Here is a 16,417-nt window from a genome sequence, read left to right on the forward strand (position 1 = left end):
TGTCAACAACTTGCCTCGCTCCGACTCCTTTCTCTCCTCCTGCAGGCTTTCGCGGCGGGCCCGATGAAAGCAGGTGCCTCGCTACGCCTCTCATTGAATTAGGAATTCCAGAGCGCAAAGTGGCGGCATTGTTGATGAAAGGTTAGCGCTGTTTCTGAATCTCCCCCGGATGAAAAGGCTCTCTCTCCGGTGGTTGAGCAGGGGAAAAAAGTCATGACATTTTGGTTGCATCAGCTGTATATCTAAAGTGTCTGCAGCGAAATGCCAAAACGATCAAAGCCGAACAGGGATAATACGCGCAGAGAGCACCTAGTCCCGCTTTGTTATGGTGTTTATCTGCCCACAGACCTCATAGTCACACTCTCATATCTGGTTATTACGCCCCCCTGGCGATAATTCTGTCAATATCCTTCATTTAACGATAAACACTTAAACGGTGAAAGGAATTTCCATTCGGGATTAGATTTGGTGGTTTAATTAGTGTCTGTTCAAGGGCAGAAATGGAGACTTGGAAGCTCAGTGGGTGGAACATGAAAAGATTTCACAAGAGGAGGCAGGTGGTGCTGACACACAGCATTAAAGCTCTAGCTCTACCCCAGCATCAGCCTCTGCCTCTCGCTTTTCTTGGTTTGGTTTTGGTTTTTTTTATCCCGCTGCCTTTCACGCTGAGCCTCGTGACACATGACAGATGTGAAGGGACGTCTTCACCTTTAAGCCCAGGCTGGAGAAGGCTGATGGACAAAGACGCTCTTTCAAATGCGCCGCAGAGCCGCCGCGTCTGCGTCCGACCTTCGCCGCCGCTGCTCCGTGTTCGGGTCGGCTGCGTGCACGTCCCAACCTCGCGGGGTGGACTGTAATAAAGAGCAGATGTGCTATCAGGAGACTTTGTTTATCGCCGTCCTGCTGCTGTTCTGGCAAGACTGACGGGAGCTCTTCGTGCTTACGCCATGACAGACACAATGGCGAGGTTGTTATAAAGACCTTCAAAGGACAAAGGTGTCAAAAGTGCCATTTTGACTGTGTCTATTCAGAGTGTGTGTGTGTGTGGGGGGGGGGGGGGTAACACAACCAGAACGTATGTATTTGCTTTCATGTGAAATCAATGGGCCCAGACAGATGGCGAGCTGTTTCCTCACTATTTACTCCTTGACTCTGACAAATGTCCTCGCCGCCCCTCCAAGGCTGATGCTGCAGGTAAGCAAAAAGCCCATCTCTCTGTTCCAGCACCAAACAGATGGCAGATCTTCACAGTGCCGCCCTTTTCCCTTTCCCCCTCCACTCCTTGCTGTTCTCCACCAAAGCACAAAACATGCAAAGGGAGGCGACACATCGCAGCTTGACTGAACCATCTTTTGTACGTCTTCGCTCTTGTTCGCATTGGAATTTTTATCCAGACTGAACAGTTAAGGCCAAGCAACGAACAAGGAAGTGGAACTGGAGAATTCCCAAACCACCTCCATGAGAACAAAATGACATCATTCTTTGCCCTGAGAGCAAGAACAAATTTCTCCAAATGAAGCTCTATCACCCCCCTTGTGGCAGACTCCAGTATTTGGGTGCACCCCTCCTCTCCCTGTTGCCCTCTCACAGCTCCTTAAAGCTTTCATACTGTCCTCATGTCTTCCATTTCCCGTGTCTCCTGTCACGTGTTTCCTGTCAGTTCGGTGTCAATTGGTTCTTTGACAAAAACGACAGTTGCGCGGAGGCTCGGAAACCATTGACGACGTCACCGGGCTTTATCGACCTCCGTCTCATGCAATAAGCGGCGCGTCACGCATCAATATTTAACTCGATGGTTTTAATAAACTACTCATCAGATGACACCTCCATGGTCTCAGTTGTCAGAGACGGTCTCGGGAGCCAATTAAATTCGTTGTGCTCTCAAGAAACGCCAGACTTTTACTCATACGGTACGATGTGGTGAGTCATCCTAACAGACAGACAGACAGACAGACAGACAGACAGACAGACAGACAGACAGACAGACAGACAGACAGACAGACAGACAGACAGACAGACAGACGCATCGTGACAAACGCTTGATGGCAGTTGTGCCTGAATGAGCGTCTGGGAGGGTGAACCTGACTTGGCTGGAGATGAAATCAGCGGATGAATTCATTATTAATCCCCTCTAAAGAGCGCTGAGCACGGCTCCTCTGTGGCTCGCGGAAAGTCAAACAAACCACTTCAAGACGTCTCGCCGCTCTTCTGAGGCCCGCCCACTCCGACGCCCTTCTCCCCGGACTCTCATTAACGGGGATCGCTTTTGCTGGATTGGGTCTCGGCTGGCGCGTCGCTGTTTGTCGTAGTCCTGCTCTGGAGGCCGGGACGAGCCGCGCTGGAATCACCTCCAGGTCCGCGGAGCCTTGCACGTGTGCTGGGGGAGGTCTTTTATGGAGGCTGGGGCACCTCTGCAGGCTCCGGTGTACGAGGTGCCTCGCACTTGCTCAGGAGCAGCGTTCATGTCAAGATTCACATTTGTTTCCGGAGGAGGGATGGCGGGTGAAAGCCGGAGTGGAGCAGAGGTCGTGGGTGTAGTGGTGGTAGCAGTGCAGGGGCGTAGCAGAGCGCAGAGTTCCTGATTCCACAGCCCTGAGCTCACCGCTGTGGCGTCTCTGCCGCCAGCCACTCCTTTTTCTTCTTCACACCATTTCACCCCCTCCACTCCCCCCCCCCCTCCCCGCTACCGCCGCCATCGCCGCGTCTCTCCATCTGAGGTGTTAACTCCTTGTTGGGCAGTTCCACAGCCGCTGGCATCCGCGATGACTTTCACAGAAGCCTTGGAAGAGGAGGGTGCGCTGCCGTGAGTCCTTACTGGAAGTGAAGGCGTGTGTGCTGGTAAGGTCGACGTGATTCACCGCACAAACGTTTTCTTTTCTGTCTTTCTCTTTTTTTTTAAAAATCCATTTGCAACACCGTACCATCTGCATGGCAATTTACTGTGACCTGGCAGGATGGAGAAGTCCTCACCCACACACAGAGCAGGATCAATCAGCGAGGGGAGGAGCGGCACACAATGAAACAGAGCAGACAGAAGGAGTCCATAATTGGTGGACAAACTAAGCCATGGATGACTGTATGAGCAAATAAAGCAAGAGCACTTTAGAGATAAATCACACCACACACCCTCATGGTGAAGAGCAACGACGCACAACTGCAAATAATAAACGTTGAATTGAATCCAAGTTGCCCTTTACACCTTCATCTGGCTACTTCCCCAACATGTAGGATGAATCAATATAATGTTTTTATATAGATATTTTTGGGTTAAATCAAACTAATTTTCCATTAAGAAATGTTATAAAATTATTATCCGACCCCCAGGATCTGACCTTATGACGGATGTTTGTGCAAAAATGCCCACAACGACTGAATATACATCAAGTCTGACACAAAATGAATGAATGTGTATCAATAAATCAGACTGGTTTGGTACAGTTGAACAAACTGAGCTGCAGAACGACACACTAAGGGTCTTTTTCTTCACCTCGATTGTGGTTTGTTGCAATTTTCCTAAAAAATGTTCAACTTTGCTAACATTCTTTAGCCCCCCGGCGCACTTCCTGCTGGATGGACTGAAAAAGTAAAAGATCTACAGCCCAATTCTCAGACTGTAGGAGTTGTTCTTGAACCCAGATTGCGTTCAAAAATGTTTGTTTGTTTGTTTGAGCCACATGTCCGTGATCCAACTCATTCAAAAGAGTGCTGTTGGATGACCAAGGTTCCACATCTCTACCATAATAAGGTCCCAAATAACTCAAAACATTTTGAAAACATGATAGCATGTACTCTCCACTGTAATCCACAGGATCTGGACAATGAGCTAGATAGCATTGCGGCTAGCGCAGGAATCCAGCGATGATCGTGCTGGAAGTCAAGGAGAAGGTAGGAAGTCATCCCAAAATGAGATCACGCAGTCTTACTTCAGCTGGCGTCACAGACGGGAGTGGCTGGAATTACATTCTATTGTCACACTGTCAGGTGCACTTGTAATAAAGATTGTAATAACATTCAGATATGGACAGTGATAGACGGGGAGGAGGAGCAGGGGTTGAGCAATACTGCACCTGGAACATACTGGGTAGGGCACAGGAGGCGCATGTGATCATTCAGCACTTCTGTTTTCACGCCACAAACAAGTACGTGCGCGTGTGCGTGTGCGTGTGTGTGTGTGTGTGTGTGTGTGTGTGTGTGAGTGTGTGAGACATGACATTTTAGGGTGTTTATTGTCTCACAGTAGACCACGCACAGGTGACGTGTCCACGCCCGATGACCTTCTGATGGATCAACTGTTAACATTGCCTCTCCCTTCACATGTCTCCCTCCCCCCCAGCCCCACCGCTGCCCTTTCTTTTGCCCCCCCCCCACCCACACACACACACACACACACACACATCACCACCACCAGTGCAACCTCATTCCCTCCATCCTCTCTCGCTCTCATTCTCTCTGTACTGTTTGATATAATAAACGTGGCTCACGTGGCTGCGTATTGTCCTCGGGCTATAAATAGCTGCACTTGGCTGCCTTTAGTTTTCAATAAATCTGGGCCGGGCCTTCCCCGCGCTGGCTCCTCCAGATCAGGTGGTGCGATGAAGGACGCTCTCACAGATAGACGGCTCTTGACTTTCCTCCGTAACCTCTGCTGGCATAATGTGCTCTAATGTGTTTGAGTTGCATTTGAACTTTAAACTCTCTGCGTGTCCCGGACGCCACGATGAAAATAAATAAATAAAGGCCAACCTTTGGAGAGCACGCGGGCTGCACAAGTGTAATTAGCTGGGGCAAAGTCAAGGGGTCCTACAATGTACAGCTATCCGTGCGGGGGGATGTAACCGAGTAAATGTACTCGAGTACTGTACTTGTCTTTAATAGTGACCTTAGAAGAGTCCAGTCAAACTTTTGCCTGATCTTTTCCCCTCAGGATTACAGTTTTAGAGTGTACAGAAACTGAATCCAAATAGCCTTTTAGCAGGTTACACACAGAGAAATGATTCATTCTATCGTTCATTATGAGAACTTGTTTCCATGTGTTCCTATTTTCATGTGTGGGACACTCATCGGTGAACTCTGGTGCATGCTGTCGTCTCCACGCCGAAGATGTCAGCGTAAACACGGTTAGTCAGCTCCAAAGAATGCACGAGGCACGCAGAAAAGCCCTGGGGACAGGGTCTAAAGGAAGAGGGCTGGGGTGAAGAAAGGAAGTGAGGGGGCGGAGGGGGTGTAACACGCAGCAAGAAGGTGGGTGAAGAGAAAAGGGGTGAAAAAGGAGCACTGGTTGTTGCTGCATGGGGACTGACATCAGTGTTTGCATTCTAGGTTCTGCAGAAAGGAGCCGGGTCGACAGATGAAGCTAAATCTTATTTAATTTGTTTTATGTAAACATAGCTGGTGAGAAGAGCGGGTTGGAGAGTCTGAGGGCAGACGTGGAGGGTGAGAAAATGCCAAAAGGGAAGAAGAAGATGAAAATGCAAGGAGACAACATCAGAACAGGCATTAGAGGCAGCAAAAAACAAGAGGAAAACAGGGCTGAAGACCAAGGAACAGGCCAGGGAGGATGTCAAGGGAGGAAGGAGAAGAGGGGGAGGAGTGGGAGCGAGAGCCGTGGTAAGATAGAAAAAGAAAGGGAGGGTCCGCGGAGGGCAGAGGAGGGCATAGATCACTCATTCAGCCTTTGGGTGGCGTGAGGAAGGAAAAGCCGTGAGCAACTTCAAAGGCCCGCAGAGGCCTCCAGAGAAAGAGGAGTCAGAGTTCCGTAATCCAGAGAGAGGTTAGAGGCCCGCTGCTCCGGTTCCTGGTGCTGCTGAAACCAATTTAACAAGCGGGCCCCCAGAGACCCCAGAGAGGGGCCAGGTCGTAACCAGAGGAGCTGCCAGTGACAAAGTGCAGCAGATCGAAGGCAGAGGAAGAGCGAACACAGTCGACGGGGCATTTCTAAGTGTTCCCTGACTTCCTGATTTGTTCTATATGAATGTTTTAACTAAGGGCTGAAAGCCTGCGAGTTCATAAATATTCATCCAAACACAGATTGTCTCCCTCCAGGAATGGAGGCAGGTTATTAATAATGCAATCTGTGTGTCGGCTTCTTCCTCCGCAACAAATATGTCAAACATGAAAAAGTTACTCCAGTTGAGCCTCCACAGACAGGAGCGTTTGCATGCGGCTAACAGTTAGCTCCTGTACAAACATGATCACAACACACCCGACACAGAAGGGAGGAAATAAACATGTCTGCAGTCCCAATGCTCCCAATACTGTGTCTGCAAAAGGGAAAAATGGTGTTTTACAGTATTTCAATATGAAATCCATTAGTTATTAAAGTAACATTCAGGGAATAAACCTAGTGGAACAACCTGAAATTCAGTCACCTTCACATAAATTTGGTCCTTTTCCCATTCAGAGGGGGAAAGAAGCAGGGAATGTGCTCTTTAAAGGCACTCTTGAGCAGCCAGTAACGATCAGCTCTGTGCTTGCTGATGTTTCACATTGACGTGAAACACGTTTTACGACGGCCTGTTCTGAATTCCTCCTCTGCCGACACATATGGAACTACTGAACCCGCTCCCAACCACCCAAACGACAGAAATCCATAAAGCGGGAGCGGACGCTTTGAAAGCAGACACTCCTGCCACGGTGCCGCCGGAGGCCTCCGAGGCACGGCGAGGACGTCGGCGGAGCGCCGAGATTGCGTGGGCGTCGAGGGAGGACGCATATGTTCCGTACATTTAATGACACGCTTGGCTCCTGCGTCTGCGTGACGGGAAGCCGCGGAGAATGACTCATCAGGAATGATCGGAGCTCACGGCGCCGCACCGCTACCTGAGACCGATAGAACATGATGTAAGCAGACTAGAGATTGGCCACACCATTCTGGGACAATATAACAGGACAAAAGTGGATAAATGAGCTGACTCACGTGGTTACAGGAAAATCTGCTGCATGGAGCCTTCAAGGAGATGTGGCGGGGGGGGAAACAGAGATTATTGCCCAGGTAGGCAGCAGCGAGTCTGTGGGTGTCTGAGTTTGTGGAACAGGAACAGAGGAAGGACAATTAAAAGCTGCAGGGAACTGCTCGGAGCCAAGTGAGAATGTAGGTGTGCCTGTAAGTGTGAAGCAGTGTTTACTGTACACCAGCGTCAGCGTGAAGATGTGTGCGGTGGCGGGTGTGTGCGCGTGGGCTCTCTGGCCCCGCCGTGCCGCGTAGGCTTCAGGTGTTGGTTTGATTACGAGAGTGCGAAGAACTTCTGTCAGATGTGCACGCGCCGATGTCACGTGATCACACGCAGGCGGACGCGCAGACGCTGGGCTCCAGCTGTTCCTGCAAATGAGGTTTCACAGAAGACGAAAAGCGTCCTGTTGTTCTCGGATTAACAGAGATAAATCCAAACCCAGCTCTTTGTTTCTACGCTCCTATTATATTGACACGGTAACGGCCATCGCTGCTCCACCCTAAGAATGACCAGATAACCAGTGAAGCAACCAAGTTGTTGTTTTTTTAGATTTGACTTACTGTACTAGGCAGTAACATCTGTCGTCTCAACAAAGATGGAGTTTCAGTGTGTATCTGAGTCATTATTTTATTTGCATTATATTGTGTAATGACAGGAATGAGTCATCTGCATATACTGGCATTAACTTCCATATGGAGCCTACGTGCTTATTAGTATGATTTTCCAAATGTTGCATGTTCTTCTTGGATCTGAACCGCTTTGTGTCGGTTCAAAACTATGTAATTACAGTACCAGATAATATTTGTTTGAGATAAATGCTAGAGCCCTAACTTTTCCTTGAAAGACGGTCCTTCAAAAAATTCCAAGTTTGCCGGGTTCTTCGTAAAGTGGATTTTGACCGGCAGAGATGACCTCAGCGCTGCCAGAGAACCAATCAGCTGAGTCTCACAGCGAGTTCCTCCCGCGGACGGAATCAATAGGGATCCAATGACCTCATTTCAGCGATGCACACGCGGCACAAAAGCCGGGCTGGAGGTGAAAATAAAGTGTTTACCCTGGGAAAAAGAAATACTTAAAAAAATGATCACGCTGATAGATGGAGCATAATGAGCATTCCCCTGGTGGAGATTAAGGTGGACATAATAGATCCCACACTCACCCATTCTACCTTAACACAGGGAAGTCGGCTCCTCTTTGAAACACCCAGACACCCAAAGGTCTTGGGTGACCTAGTTAGTGAGTCCCAGTGGTGGTTTTATACTTCTTTTGACAGCCTCGGCTCACATGTGCGCTCTGTTTTTAGCTGCTTCACATCCTATCTGAGTCACAGCGCCGCTCACTTTGCTCGCTATCTCTGGCCTCCACCTCCCACTCCCGCATTATCCGTCCAGTTTCACTTGTGCAGGTGACAGGGAGGGGGGGGGGGGGGGGGGGTGTCTGCGCTTCTCAGTCACGGCCTTCGCATTTGGGTGTGGGCACATGTGCATGTGATACTAAGAAACGTCCTTCCAGGTAGATCCCCAATATCTCAAGGCTTCAGGTGGGTGGGTGTGTGTGTGTGTGTGTGAACTGCTGCGGTGGTCTTAAATGTCACTGCTGAGGGAGCGTGCACATAGAGAGAACACCAGATCACACATTAAAGTGTGATCACTCCTCCATGCTAAGTGCTGCCACCACGTGATTGACTTCTTAAATAAATCAGAGACGCACATTCCGTCTTTGCGAGGACTTCTTACATAATAGATTAGTCAGCTCGCTAACCCTAATCATGCCCACAAACCCTCACTTTTACTCTACCCAATTCAACTTCAACCTTAAAACCAAGTCTTGACTCCCCTCAAACAGTTCTTTGAAGTTAGGGGGCCAACCAGTGTGGGCTCACTTTGCTAGCCGAATGTAGCAAGTACAAGGATACACACGCTGCTCACTCACACACTCACACCACCGACGGCATCTTCGTTGGGGAAAACACGTGCTCACCGTGCAAAGGAAACGCAGAACATGACAGATTAAACTCCCCCAAACATACAATAATATGCATATGCATCTATTGTCTATATAAAGTTAGTTAGCCAACAAAGTACTCTTGGTATTAGCCTTTTTTTAGAGTTGCTTTTATTTGTAATTATTAGCATGTTGCTAGGCAATGACCAGTCGTGATGGGGCTTTTGTATCCCTTATGTTTACTTGGTTTCCAAGGATACGGTTACCTGTTCTCACTGCAGACACACAGATATTTCCCTGGCATGGTTTATTTTAATGAACGGATTCAGGTTAATGGGGAAGAGATCAAATGTGCGCTGCCCAAACGCCGTCAGGAGTCGTCGCAATGGTCTTTAAGGAACGTGGTGCTGGTGGACCGGCAGGAATACAGGTGAAAGTGTGAGTGGGCTGAGACGGCTGTCATTCGTGGGCTGTGATGAATGATGGGTAGCGGCGGCGGGGGCTGCGGCGGTGATGGCGGTGGCGATGGCGCGTGGGGGGGGGGGCATCATCCCAGAGCTTGTCGTGACTCCCGTCCTGACCTGAGCTCAGGTCAGGATGAGTGGGAGGAAAAGAGGAAGAAGGGAGGACAGATAAACAAAGAGCAATGGCCCCGTGCGGAGGAAAGGAGCAGGGAATGGATGGAAATGACGGGGGGGGGGGGGGGCACAGGCCGGCCTGTTTGGATTGTTCTCAGCGGTGACACCGAGGACACGGCAGGAAGGGTGGGTGGGTGTCAGAGTGGAAAGGGAGCATCATCTTTGTCATCGCTCTTTCACGCTCTCGCTCCTCTTTTTTCCCTCCTTCCACCTCCCTCCTTCCACGCCTCTGTCCTGCTGTTTCTGGCTCCTCGTGGGAGTGCGGCGAAGGCAAATAAACAGGCGAGATTGTTTATCCCTGCCGGTGGGGAATAGCGGCGCGTTATTAACCTTGCATTACCTTGCCCTGGGTTACCTCAACCCACTAATTTATTACAGAGAACATAGCGTAATGATTCCTTCTGCTCAGGTTGTGTCAAAAGAGCAGAACCTCCTCCGTCGCAAACACACATACACGCGCGCTCATCTTTCTATCGTTGCGGGGACGTCGTTCACCGCTGCCTGACAGTAACTGTCCCAACTAACCTGTTCACTCAACCAACTCAACCTTAAAACCATGTCTTCTGAAGTTGTGGTAGTCGGTGTGTACTGTAGCTAGGACAAGAACACACCCATGCACGCGTACACTCAAACATGTCTGTGCTCGCATGGCGAGATGTACGTGCTGCTTGGTCCATAAGGGAACACAAAAGGCAGAAACACGCTGCCAGATGTGCCACCCACACGTGGAGACACGAGGCCGCGCGGTTTGTTCCGAACAATCACAGGAACCGAGCGCGTGCTGCTTCTTGATCTGCCGGCAGAGAAGAGAAAGTGGGGATGCTCGGCAGCTTACCTTTGTCTGTCACCATGAAAACGTCTCCTCTTTGACTCCTCATCTAAAGACGGAGGAGGAGCCGACGGCCTTGCTCAGGTTTTCCCCTGCAGCTCCGTTTCCCAAAGTTAAAGCGCTGGTATTTAACCGAAAATGACACAGATTATGACTCAATATCAGGGTAAACTGAACCAGTCAGGCGCCGCCGTGTTAACTTTTCATTATTGAAGTTATTTAATGAATATCGTCTTAATGAGACGTCGTTATTATTAAACACCTTATTAATGCCTGGGCGTTTCCATGGCGCTCGCGGCACAGGTTGAGATTTCCCACATGTCGCTCGACTCTACCTGAAGTTTCGCTGCGTCCTCGTGGACAGAGGAAAAAACACACACACACACACACACACTGTCAAAATGGTGGGACTAAACTGATGGTACAAGTTTTTCGCATCTCCTCCTCCTCTTCCTCCTCCTCTTCCTCCTCCTGCTCCTCTGTCCCAACCAATTAACCCTGCGGATCAAGTCTTTCTAAAAACACCCCCCCCCCCCCCAGCCCACACAGCCGTGCTGCAAACTCCTGGATTTCTAATTGGAGTGGGGACAAATCTGACGAGCCAACCGTGCAACCGTGGCGTTGCTAAAGCGGAGGGAGCTGTCAGAGTTTAGCATCCGTTTTCACAGTCGCCCTCAGCGGGTTAACTGGGAGCGGCGGCGTAGAACCAAGGGCTGGCGTTCTGAAGACACACTGAAAGATGTGGCAGCGAGCGGGGATACTGCGGTGTGTCTGACATTCTGAACACACACACACACACATGCACACACACACCTTGGGTGGGTACCTGGCCCTCTCCAGATAGCTTCATACGGAGGTGATAATTAGCTCATGCTGGATGCTGCTTGAACCGCCTCGTGTTCAAAAGCATGAGCAGCCTGTTTGTCTCATAATGGCACAATGTGCTCGGAAGTGTGTATGTGTGGGTGTGTACGTGTGTGTACGTGTGTGTGTATACGTGTGCATTTTTTTCTTAAATCCCCACTGAGATTTACACCTCCCTCCACATGGTGTCTCTTCTCTGACCTAGTGTGGATGTGTGGAGGCTGCAGCAGTGCCCCAGTCTCAGGGTGGTGTGTTGTGTGTGTGTGTGTGTGTGTGTGTGTGTGTGTGGTGTGTGTGTGTGTGTGTTCGGGGGGTGGGGTGGGGGGGGGTGATGTCCACCCTGCTAAAATGCTCACAGAAGCGCAGCAGATATGGGGAGCAAAACAAAGAGGCACACTGCCACAGAAGATGCACCTTACCTTTCCTTTCCTTTCCGTTCCTTTCTGTTCCTTTCCTTTCCTTTCCTTTCCTTTCCTTTCCTTTCCTTTCCTTTCCTTCCTTTCCTTTCTTTCCTTTCCTTTCTTTCCTTTCCTTTCTTTCCTTTCCTTTTCTGTTTCCTTTTCCTTTCCTTTCCGTTCCTTTCCTTTCCTTCCTTTCCTTTCTTTCCTTTCCTTTCCTTTCTTTCCTTTCCTTCCTTTCCTTTCCTTTCCTTCCTTTCCTTTCCTTCCTTTCCTTTCCTTTCCTTTCCGTTCCTTTCCTTTCCTTTCCGTTCCTTTCCTTTCCTTTCCTTCCTTTCCTTTTTCCTTTTTTTCCTTTCCTTTCCTTTCCTTTCCTTTCCTTTCCTTTCCTTTTTTCCTTTCCTTTCCGTTCCTTTCCTTTCCTTTCTTTCCTTTCCTTTCCTTTCCTTTTCCTTTCCTTTCCTTTCCTTTCCTTTCCTTTCCTTTCCTTTCCTTTCCTTTCCTTTCCTACCTTGTGATGATGTGAAGAGCCATTGATTTTTGCTTGATATTGTCTCAGAAAGCCTGTTTTCTCTGAGAAATATGTTGCTGAAATATTAATGTCATCATTCAATTTTGATGCCTTCCTCTCGTTCCTGATGGAGTGAGTGAGGCCCTGCATAGCTCCACCTCCCCCTCCCACCCACACCACACCCACACACACACACCACACACACACACACACACACACACCACACACACACACACACAGACACAGACTGTCTGTCTTTCACCTTGTGGCACTCCCTCTGTCCTCTTTGGCCTGTGTGGGAGTGTGTGTGTGCATGTGTGTGTGTGTTTTTTGCTGGTAAAATAGGAGGGGATAGAGAGATAGAGAGGGAGAATTAGATCATGTAATGAGAGCTGCTGGCTGTGTGACTAAATTGGCTAATTATAGCTAACACCATTACACACTGTCCATCTGGGGCCTGGCCTGTCCTCCCTCCGCTCTCTTGACAACGGCTGAGTTCGGCCATGTAAAGGCCTCCCCGTCTCCTGACGGAGCGCTCCCTCTTGGGAATAAAAGCACCGCACACCAGAGATGACACAGGGAGACGAACTGGGATGATAAATGTGTTTTACAGGTTCAAGCATCCCACCAACATCTGGCTAGTCAAGCTTGCATTTTGATGTCAGCTGAATGAATCCTGACATTCCAGTTGTTGAAACAGACGCATATGCAATTCAACTCCATTTTTATATTCTTTAATAGCCTCCCAAGCCTCTCCACAGCTGTATCTGGGTCCACAGCTGCTTTGGTTGCAGGCCAGTACCAGGCAGCCTGTGCTCCAGCACCTCTCCTGACCTGGCACCTGCTGGAAACCATGTGTGTCCAAGAATGTTGGGACTGGGCAGATGCTCTGAAGGGGGTGAGGACGGGCGGTTGTTGGAGAAATAGAAGAGCTCAAGTACAAGGGCAAAAGTTACTTTGTGTCTTTGTTTGCCCTCTAGCTTTGTTCATATAAATGAATCCAAGGACCATTGTCATTAGCATGGATTTATTTTATCTGCTGCTTGTCTGGTGCGTTAGCTTAGATTGCTACGGGTTGACATAGGCTTGCTTTGTCATTGTTGGGTGCACAGGAGGGACGTGGCTGTGCGACGGTAACATGCAGCATATAGTGGTCCAGAACATGTCTACAGGAGAACATAACAGGAAACTCTAACACATGATGAAATGTCTTAATAAATGTGTTGCTATGAGAGACAGACAGACAGAGACAGACATTGTTGCTTGCCCAAGACCAGTCAATGGACGCCATTGTAGCCATGCTAACGCCGCGACACTGTCTGGTCACCCCCCCCCCGCCCCCCCTCCAACAGAAGTGAACGACATGCATTTTAATTCCCACTTAAAATGGCAAAAACGTGTAGAAAAGCATCCGGAACCCAGCTGAAACCACGGCGACAACACCTCCACGGCCGAGACACGAAGACTTCCGGTCAAACATGGGCTGAGTCAAACAGAAGCGGGGCCCCACCATCATACAGGGGACCATTATCCTCATGCGGCTGCAGCTGCTGCGGGTTATCGTGCACGGACGTGCCAGTCACGCACATCAAAAGGCTGGATGTTAAAAAATGGTCTGTTCTCTCCGACCGGTTCTAGATTTGTCTCGGGAGTAATTGAACCCAACATATTTGATGAGTGTATCAGACTGGTAAAAATTTTCCATCTGTCTTGTTGATTCGGAGGATCTCACAAACAAAAACAAAAAAAAATCACAAGAAATTACACCTTAAAATACACCACACGGAGACGCCGATGATGAAAATTTGATTTTCCGAGTGAGTTTCTAAACATTGACTGAGACACAGATGCCGCAGTTAAAGGTTGATATTATTCTAGATTTCACGCGGAGCTTGTTTTGATGATTGTAGCGCCTGTTCCTCTGGTAGATGGGAGCACTGGTTTAGCGTTAGCATTGGGCGGATGGCGGAGAGAGTAGACGAGAGTGGAGAAGCAAAGGGAAACTGAGAGAAAAGACAAAATAAAAGAGAGAGGATAATGGCCAAGGAGTAACAGTGCAAGGCTTCCAGGCAGAGATGAAATATTTGCAATTCCACCGGGGCCCTGGGCTGCAGGCTCTCACTCCATTTGTATGGAAATGAGTTTGTCTTTCTTTTCCAAGCACAGAGGAGACCTAAGAAAGGGCGAGAGGAGCAGAAATAGAGGGAAGGCGAGGAAACCTGACTGACTGCTGATGATTCTGTGATTCCCTCTAGTGCCGTTGCTCGTCTGGAGCTGCTTGGTTATAAATCTCCCTTTTTATGACAGTTATAGTGTGTCTCTCACTGAGGCAGGAGGCTTGTTGTGAAGCCATTTGTCTGTTATTGATGACCCCCAACCCCCCCCCCCTCACTCTCAGTGCTCAGTGCCATCCTCCAGTCCAGGCCCACAGCTGGGACCCTTCTGATCCTGGTCCTGGACCTGCTCTCTGCCAGGTAATTGGCAGATGTTGTGGAGGACCTCTGTTTGGTTGGTTCCAGCCGCTCCAGCATGTGTACACACCACGCCGTGCATGTATGCATGGCCAGCTGCTCGTGTCGCATCCTTTCTTTCTCCCCTATCTTCCCCCTCTTTCTCCCCCCTCTCTTTCCCTCTCTTTCCCTCTCTTTCCCCCTCTTTCTCCCTCTCCTTTCCCTCTCTTTCCCCCTCTCTTTCCCCCTCTCTTCCCGCCTCGTCTTCCCCCTCTCTCTCCCCCCTTTCCCTCTCTTTCTCCCTCTCCTTCCCCCTCTCTTCCTCTCTTTCCCCCTCTTTCTCCCCCTCTTTCCCCCTCTCTTTCCCCCTCCTTCACCTCTCTTTCCCTCTCTTCTTTTCCCCCTCTCGTTCCCTCTCTGTTCCTCTCTTTCCCCCTCTCTTCCCCTCTCTTCTCACCTCCGCTTTCCCTCTCTTTCCCCTCTCTTTCCCCGCTCTCCCCTCGCTTCCCCTCTCTTTCCCCCTCTTTCGCCCTCTCCCTTCCCCCTCTCTTTCCCCCTCTCTTCCCCTCGCTCTCCCTCTCTTTGCGTTCCCCCTCTCCTTCCCCCTCTCTTCCCCTCTCTTCCCTCGCTTTCCTCTCTTCTTCCCCCTCCTTCCCCCGCCTTTCCCCCTTCCCCCTCTCTTCCCCCTCTCCTTTCCCCCTCTCTCTTTCCCTCTCTTTCCCCCTCTCTTTCCCTCGTCTTCCCCCTCTCTTTCCCCCTCTCTTCCCCTCTCTTTCCCTCTCTTCCCCTCTCTTTTCCTCCCCCTCTCCCCTCCCCTGAGCCACAGCCTCCAGCCACCCGTCTGCAGGAGTCTGAGTCATGCCTCGGCTCTCGTGAGATGGGCCCTGCTGCCGGCGAAACCACAGACATGAGATATGAGGAATGGGAAATGAGAGCGCAAACAGACACACACGCTCACGTGTGCAAACACTCACGCACACACGCCCACACGGATAACACACACAGGGTTTTATTCACTGATCAGGACTATTCTGGGATGAATGGGACACAATGACGGCAAAGCAGCAGCGACGTTTCAGACGACTGGACCTCACTTTGACTGATAAACCATATGGCCTTTTTTATAGCTACAAAGTCAGAAACATATGTGCTAATATAGTGTAAAAGGCTGTGCTTGTAAGGGCTGTGAAAATAATCCCGTTCCCACAAAACGTGCAATGAAGCGCGCACGAAAGCGCTAAAATTGCACAGAAATAAAAACAAAAGGCGGCCACAGCTGCAGCGCCAATGCTTATGATAATCACCAGCCAAAGAAAACTGTCCTGATTTGCATATATTTCTTCCAGATATGCTGAATAATTATGGAGGAATTTACATGACATTAATTAGGCATTTAAAACGTGCATGTTTAGCAGTGGGATGAGGTCAGGTGACCCCCCCCTCTGTCGCCTTTTTGGACTTTTCTTTTTTAATAATTCCACACATGCTTATGTATGTGGAAACAGGCGTTCTCTTTGTGACCCAGCCTCATCCCACACGTGTTCAAAATCCAGAGGTTCAGGCGTCGGAATAAAGCTGGGAATCGTCAAGGGAAACGCGGATTGAAGTGGCCGCTTTTTGTTTGTTTCTTAAGCAGGCTAATATCAGAAGAGGCGGCGAGCGGGGAGGATTTCGGCCCATAAATCCGCCACCACACCCAGCATCAACTCGTTGGAGAGCGAGGAAGCTTTTCCAGCTGGAGATCAAAGAGTTTCACCTTCCTGATTAGAATGCGGGTCGGCTCAACTTTAGATGCCGCGGCGCTGCTCCGGGCTGGCGTAAGAGGATTACACA

The 16,417-nt window shown here is 49.7% G+C and overlaps 1 long non-coding RNA gene across 1 annotated transcript; it reads right to left on the bottom strand.

Annotated features, from left to right (window-relative positions):
• Positions 1–459: 459 nt before the first annotated feature.
• On the bottom strand, positions 460–2,320 carry LOC130529206 (uncharacterized). The gene is made up of 2 exons (XR_008951506.1): positions 2,184–2,320; positions 460–851 (listed from the first exon to the last, which is right to left on the bottom strand). It is a non-coding gene; the product is annotated as an uncharacterized LOC130529206 (long non-coding RNA).
• Positions 2,321–16,417: the final 14,097 nt, after the last annotated feature.

This window comes from Takifugu flavidus, chromosome 7 (genome assembly GCF_003711565.1).
Source record: "Takifugu flavidus isolate HTHZ2018 chromosome 7, ASM371156v2, whole genome shotgun sequence".
Lineage (NCBI taxonomy): Eukaryota > Metazoa > Chordata > Actinopteri > Tetraodontiformes > Tetraodontidae > Takifugu > Takifugu flavidus.